This window comes from Pieris brassicae, unplaced genomic scaffold (genome assembly GCF_905147105.1).
Source record: "Pieris brassicae unplaced genomic scaffold, ilPieBrab1.1, whole genome shotgun sequence".
NCBI classification, from domain to species: domain Eukaryota; kingdom Metazoa; phylum Arthropoda; class Insecta; order Lepidoptera; family Pieridae; genus Pieris; species Pieris brassicae.
In genome coordinates this window covers 40,001-47,601 of record NW_025575874.1, presented here as the reverse complement: position 1 = coordinate 47,601, position 7,601 = coordinate 40,001, and the positions used below count along the sequence as shown (strand labels likewise).

Below are 7,601 nucleotides of genomic sequence, written 5' to 3'. Positions count from 1 at the left end.
TTGCCGAGCGGCCGGTGGTGCGAAGCTACCATCCGCGGGATTATGCCTGAACGCCTCTAAGGCCGAAGCCAGCCTAGCCGAATCCGGCAAGGATATTCTCACTGTGGAGCCCCGAGTGTCGGGAGGCTCTAAACAATGTGATTTTACTAGTCGCGCGTCACTCGTGACGCGCGACGTCGGAGCCCATTTGGAACGCGACGATCGGTGCGAGCGGTCTTAACACGTGCACTACGGCGTCGAAGTTTCGAATACAACTCAGTTCGATGTCGGGGCTCGGAATAGTCTGTAGACGACTTACGTTCCTGGCGGGGTGTTGTGCTCGGTAGAGCAGCGTCGTGCTGCGATCTGTTGAGACTCAGCCCTACGCCAGGTGATTCGTCCGAGGACGAGATCGGTGGTTATTACGCGTTGTTTGTTCGCTCTTGTGAGGCGGCGGGGCGTGTGTCGTCCCGTCGTCTCTTTGTTGGCGGCCGCGGTGGTGTTTGATTATTTTTAATTATCAACATCGTGTGTGTGTCCAACCGATGAGAGACGACGACACGAAGTATAACACAACAAACAAACAATCAATCAATAATCAATTATATAATATAAAAAATATTATATTTTTGTAAACTCTATTAAACAAAACAAAACGATACATAGTTTTGATTAACAGGAGAGTTTTTATTTTTAAATATTCAATTTTAACTAGAAACGTATCGCTGTCGCTAACAAAACCCCGCTAGTTACAACACACATATAATTGACAGAGTTGTAGATATCGTGCCGTTGAGCGGCATCTTGTCGCGTCGCGTGGCGATCTTGTACGAGAAACATTCGGCGCGAAGCTGCCGACCGGCCGGTCGGTCGCGCGTCGCTCTTGTACGAGAAACATTTTCTATTTTGTATTGTAAAACACGCAACGCACAATAAATATATAAAAAATACATACATAAATACATATATACATACACACATACAAAATGATAAAAATTCATTTTGCATCATATTAAAAATAAAAAAATAAAAAATATTAATATACAAACCTAAACCTAACCTAACCTACACGCGCGCTATATTGATGATAATTGGTTTTTGTACTGCTCCGACGCTACGGGAAATGCAGCCCCTCCACCCTTGCGTACCAAAAGCGCAGGGCATTTTATTCAAGCCTACGCAGCCTCGGCTTTTTTGGTCGCCTTCGGCGACCAGCCTCAGCCGCTACGGCTTGCATGATGCCCGCGCTTTGGGTACGGCGGGTGAGGGCTGCTCTCCCTGCGCGCCTCCGAGCTTTTATATACACTCTAGGGGTAGGGCAGACAAGACCGCGTGGATAGTGGGGCGCTCTGATTCGGTTTTGGGTACTTTTTGGATATTCAATAAGTAAGTAAGTAAGTAAGTAAGTAAACACTCAATTCTCACTCAAGAATTACAATATAATACACAAAATTTACAACTTACAAACAATGAAATGAATGATCTTTTTCTCGTATGCATCGCAAATGATCGATACTTTCAAAATAATCTGAACCCTTACACTTAGTCAACTCAAAGTGATTGACGTTTGACATCAATTTTATGTCGGTTTTATGAAATAGATTTTGGTCGGCGGTCGGTAACGGCCATATATGTCTTATATATCAATTTGTATGAAAAAGTTTAAAAAAAAAAAAAAAAAACTCAATCAACTAAGTAAGTAAGTAAGTAAGCAAGCACTTAAGTTTCTTTTAGTGAGTACTATCTAGAATAATTAAAAATATCGACATTTAAATCGACGGTCCCTATTTGGAAGGTTAACCTATAGCCCTAATAATAATTATATTATTATGATTATGACAATGTTGATGTTGTTGCACTAGACACACCATAATAAACCATAAATAGTTTTTCTTACCAGAAGAGTTTTTATTTTTAAATATTCAATTTTAACTAGAAACGTATCGCTATCGCTAACAAAACCCCACACCACACACCACCACACGTTACACACATATACTTGACAGAGTAGATACTATCTACATATCTATCGACAGAGTTGTAGATATCGTGCCGTTGAACGGCATCTTGTCGCGTCGCGTGGCGATCTTGTACGAGAAACATTTTCCTCTGACATTGTATCGGAATAATTATTATAATTCATTATTATACATACATACATACATACATACATACATACATACATACATACATACATACATACATACATACATATTATTAATAAATTAATTGTTTTTTTTTTTTTTTTTTTTTCTTCAAATAAACCCACATTGCCATTTCTCTGAGCGTGTGCTGCGAGCTTCAACGAGAAACATTCGGCGCGAAACTGTCGAGCGGCCGGCCGTCGCGCGCCGCACCTGTACGAGAAACATTTTCCTCTGACGTTGCATCGGAATAATTATTATAATTCATTATTATACATACATACATACATACATACATACATATTATTAATAAATATAATTGTTTTTTCTTTTCTTCAAATAAACCCACATTGCCATTTCTCTGAGCGTGTGCTGCGAGCTTCAACGAGAAACATTCGGCGCGAAACTGTCGAGCGGCCGGCCGTCGCGCGCCGCACCTGTACGAGAAACATTTTCCTCTGACGTTGCATCGGAATAATTATTATAATTCATTATTATACATACATACATACATACATACATACATACATACATACATACATATTATTAATAAATATAATTGTTTTTTTTGTTTTTTCTTTTCTTCAAATAAACCCACATTGCCATTTCTCTGAGCGTGTGCTGCGAGCTTCAACGAGAAACATTCGGCGCGAAACTGTCGAGCGGCCGGCCGTCGCGCGCCGCACCTGTACGAGAAACATTTTCCTCTGACGTTGCATCGGAATAATTATTATAATTCATTATTATACATACATACATACATACATACATACATATTATTAATAAATATAATTGTTTTTTCTTTTCTTCAAATAAACCCACATTGCCATTTCTCTGAGCGTGTGCTGCGAGCTTCAACGAGAAACATTCGGCGCGAAACTGTCGAGCGGCCGGCCGTCGCGCGCCGCACCTGTACGAGAAACATTTTCCTCTGACGTTGCATCGGAATAATTATTATAATTCATTATTATACATACATACATACATACATACATACATACATACATACATACATATTATTAATAAATATAATTGTTTTTTTTGTTTTTTCTTTTCTTCAAATAAACCCACATTGCCATTTCTCTGAGCGTGTGCTGCGAGCTTCAACGAGAAACATATCTATCAATACAAATGTCTATGCAAAAAAAAGAAAACAAACAAAATCATATCAGTCAATAAAATAAATAATAATATTTTTTTACTACTACTACTACTACTACTAGTACTACTACGTGCTACTACTGCACGCCAATACACATACATAATAAAATGAAAAATCGTCTCTCTCTCGCTCGCTCTACGAGAAACATTCGACGTCCGCTCCAATGCCGACGCGGACTATTGCTCTCGGTATAGATGTGGAGCGAAACAGTCGTGCGCACAGCGTCGACTCGTTCTCGTTGCCGCGCGTCGTTCGTCTCAAATAGACACGAACGACGGACGAGAGAGAATGTGTTCTTGTTTTTGTGTTTGTGCGAAGTGTGAGAATATTATATACATATATTCGCGCATGGATGATATAGATATGGGTATGGATTTTCGGAGGAAATTATATCAAATTCGTATTTCGAATGCGAGACCGCCGAGATCTTTCCCAGCTCTCTCTCTCTCTGTGTGTGTGGTGTATAGTACATTTTATATATCTCTCTTGTGTCAACACAAAATAACAAAGAATATACATACTACTCCTCCTCATATTTTATATAATATAATATAAAATTATATTATAGCACCGCGTTCGCAGACCGTATGGTGATGTTACCAATCGACCAAGATTTGGGACCGTCTCCCCCGGTGTTATCTGTGATGTTAAAAGAATACGCTTCTAGGCACACCTCAACGCAGGGCGCCTAGCGTGTTCGACACGTGCGCGGTCGCCACGGCGACCGTATATGGAAAGAATGTATAAAAGAGGACGCACACGCGCCCATCGTCGAAACGGTGTGCGCAGCGTCGTGTTGGAATTTATCCCTCAAGCTCCGGGCGTTGATCGTATCTAGTGCGAATCATGCGTGTGTGTGCGCATGTAATTGCCAGCCGAGTTTTAATATGTTTACAATAACGTATTGAATAAAAATTGAGAAGTTGCGTTTAGATGAATGTTCAATTTTCAAATTGTCACAACATCGATTCCCGCCCGCGGGGTCGTGTTCGTTGCAGTTTTATGTCCCTCACAGTGGTCGAGCATCGTTGTACATCACCTCGTTGCGAGATCGTGACGGGACGGCCGCTCGTAGACCGGTCAAAGTTAGTCTATCGATATGAAGCGCGAACGTCGCGTCGCGTGCAAATTCGACGCGTTACGTTCACGCGTGTCGAGAAGGCGCGCGCGCAAGCGCGCGCCCCTCGACGCCGCCGAGCCAGCGGCTCGCCGAAGCCGCGTGACCGCGGTGTAGGCGTGTCGTTTGCGTAAGCAGCTCCCTGGTTGATCCTGCCAGTAGTTATATGCTTGTCTCAAAGATTAAGCCATGCATGTCTCAGTGCAAGCCGTATTAAGGCGATACCGCGAATGGCTCAATATATCAGTTTTGGTTCCTTAGATCTTACTCAGTTACTTGGATAACTGTGGTAATTCTAGAGCTAATACATGCAATCAGAACTCTGACCAGTGATGGGATGAGTGCTTTTATTAGATCAAAACCAATCGGCGGAGGGCCATGCGTCCGAAGTCGTTAATTTTGATGAATCTGGATAACTTTTGCCGATCGCACGGTCCAGTACCGGCGACGCATCTTTCAAATGTCTGCCTTATCAACTTTCGATGGTAGTTTCTGCGACTACCATGGTTGTCACGGGTAACGGGGAATCAGGGTTCGATTCCGGAGAGGGAGCCTGAGAAACGGCTACCACATCCAAGGAAGGCAGCAGGCGCGCAAATTACCCACTCCCGGCACGGGGAGGTAGTGACGAAAAATAACGATACGGGACTCTTACGAGGCCTCGTAATCGGAATGAGTACACTTTAAATATTTTAACGAGGAACAATTGGAGGGCAAGTCTGGTGCCAGCAGCCGCGGTAATTCCAGCTCCAATAGCGTATACTAAAATTGTTGCGGTTAAAAAGCTCGTAGTTGCATTTGTGCGCCGCGCTGTCGGTGCACCGCATCCGCGGTGATACTGACACGTCTGCGGAGCATATCGTCGGTGAGCCGGCGGTAAAACGCCGGTTCAATATCAAAATCCTATCGCGGTGCTCTTCGGTGAGTGTCGAGGTGGGCCGACAATTTTACTTTGAACAAATTAGAGTGCTCAAAGCGGGCTCAAAATGCCGCTTGAATATTTCGTGCATGGAATAATAGAATATGATCTCGGTTCTATTTTGTTGGTTTTCAGAACTCCGAGGTAATGATTAATAGGGATAACTGGGGGCATTCGTATTGCGACGTTAGAGGTGAAATTCTTGGATCGTCGCAAGACGAACATCAGCGAAAGCATTTGCCAAAGGTGTTTTCATCAATCAAGAACGAAAGTTAGAGGTTCGAAGGCGATTAGATACCGCCCTAGTTCTAACCGTAAATATGTCATCTAGCGATCCGCCGACGTTACTACAATGGCTCGGCGGGCAGCTTCCGGGAAACCAAAGATTTTGGACTCCGGGGGGAGTATGGTTGCAAAGCTGAAACTTAAAGGAATTGACGGAAGGGCACCACCAGGAGTGGAGCCTGCGGCTTAATTTGACTCAACACGGGAAATCTCACCAGGCCCGGACACCGGAAGGATTGACAGATTAACAGCTCTTTCTTGATTCGGTGGGTGGTGGTGCATGGCCGTTCTTAGTTGGTGGAGCGATTTGTCTGGTTAATTCCGGTAACGAACGAGACTCTAGCCTGCTAAATAGGCGTCGTCATTCAAGGTGTGCGCGACTCTCGGGGAGCGCAACTCACTGGCGACGTATTAAAATTCTTCTTAGAGGGACCGGCGGCTTCGAGCCGCACGAGATTGAGCAATAACAGGTCTGTGATGCCCTTAGATGTCCTGGGCCGCACGCGCGCTACACTGAAGGAATCAACATGTTCTCCCTGGCCTAGAGGCCCGGGCAACCCGTTGAAACTCCTTCGTGCTGGGGATTGGGGTTTGCAATTATCCCCCATAAACGAGGAATTCCTAGTAAGCGCGAGTCATAAGCTCGCGTTGATTACGTCCCTGCCCTTTGTACACACCGCCCGTCGCTACTACCGATTGAATGATTTAGTGAGGTCTTCGGACCGACACGCGGTGGCCTCACGGCCGTCGGCGTTGCTGGGAAGTTGACCAAACTTGATCATTTAGAGGAAGTAAAAGTCGTAACAAGGTTTCCGTAGGGGAACCTGCGGAAGGATCATTAACGTTGGTTTTTTCTTTTTGTTTTGTTGTTGTCAAAGACTCGCAAAAAAAGAAAAAAATACAAAAAACACGTGAATGATACGAATCAAAATCGAATCCGAGACGGTTGACTCTCTCTCGTCGATTCGCGACGTGTGCGTTGCGACACGCTTTGATTAGCGTTCGCTATCGCCTATTGATACTTTGAAATAATATTTTAATTTTTGTGTACAACCACGCAAATAAAAGAGATTTTCTTTCTTTTCATTTGTCGTACACGTTAATGATAAGTATTATTTTCAAATTTTTTTGTTTAATTTTTTCGCACCTTTTATATTTTCTCATACAAAAACACACACAAAAACAAAACGATTACCCTGAACGGTGGATCACTTGGCTCGCGGGTCGATGAAGAACGCAGTTAACTGCGCGTCATAGTGTGAACTGCAGGACACATTTGAACATCGACATTTCGAACGCACATTGCGGTCCGTGGAGAAATATCCAGGACCACTCCTGTCTGAGGGCCGGCTGCATAAAAACAAAAAGCCACACTGTTCGCGTGACGAGCGGCGATCGCTGCGACTCCGGTCGTAGCGCCGCATCTCTGTCGCGCGTGCAATTGACGGTTTCGCTAGGCCGCCGAGCGGCCGAACGATCCGTTCGAATATATGTTCGATTACGACTCGTCATCCGTATTGGCCGTGTTAAGCCACGTCTATACGATACTTTTGTCGCACAAATAAATTCTCCCCGCCGCACCGTGTCTCCCGCGGCACGGGTGCGCGTCGAGTCTTTACGCAACGACAACGACAACGACGACAACGACGTTCGCGTTTACGCGTCGCGCGTGTTTGCTCGCATCGTCCCGGTCCCGCATGGCGATCGCGCGACGGTCGGCGCCGGTGCGCGCGTCGACGTGTCTCGACGCTGTCGTTGAAAGTTGTCGCGTTCGGCTCAGTTTCTCTTACTCTCGCGAGAGGAAGCGAAACGCGCGCGCCCGCTGCTCTAGCGGTTGCGCCCAGTGTGTGCGTGCGGTGTTTGTGCAATTGTAGTGTGTACGAAATTATTGTGACGTGTGTTCTTAAAACGGACGGAACGATGCCGTCGTTAACGAACAACAACAGAAGAACCGCTTGGTGGTGTGCGATTGATTGATTTCGCGCAACGCGACAT

General features: G+C 44.8%; 2 non-coding genes across 2 annotated transcripts; both read left to right on the top strand.

Moving 5' to 3' along the window:
- The first annotated feature begins 4,541 nt into the window (after positions 1-4,541).
- Positions 4,542-6,447, top strand: LOC123719084. Its single transcript, XR_006755150.1, has one exon. It is a non-coding gene; the product is annotated as a small subunit ribosomal RNA (ribosomal RNA).
- Positions 6,448-6,798: 351 nt separating this feature from the next.
- LOC123719091 lies at positions 6,799-6,955 on the top strand. Its single transcript, XR_006755156.1, has one exon. It is a non-coding gene; the product is annotated as a 5.8S ribosomal RNA (ribosomal RNA).
- The last annotated feature ends 646 nt before the right edge of the window (positions 6,956-7,601 follow it).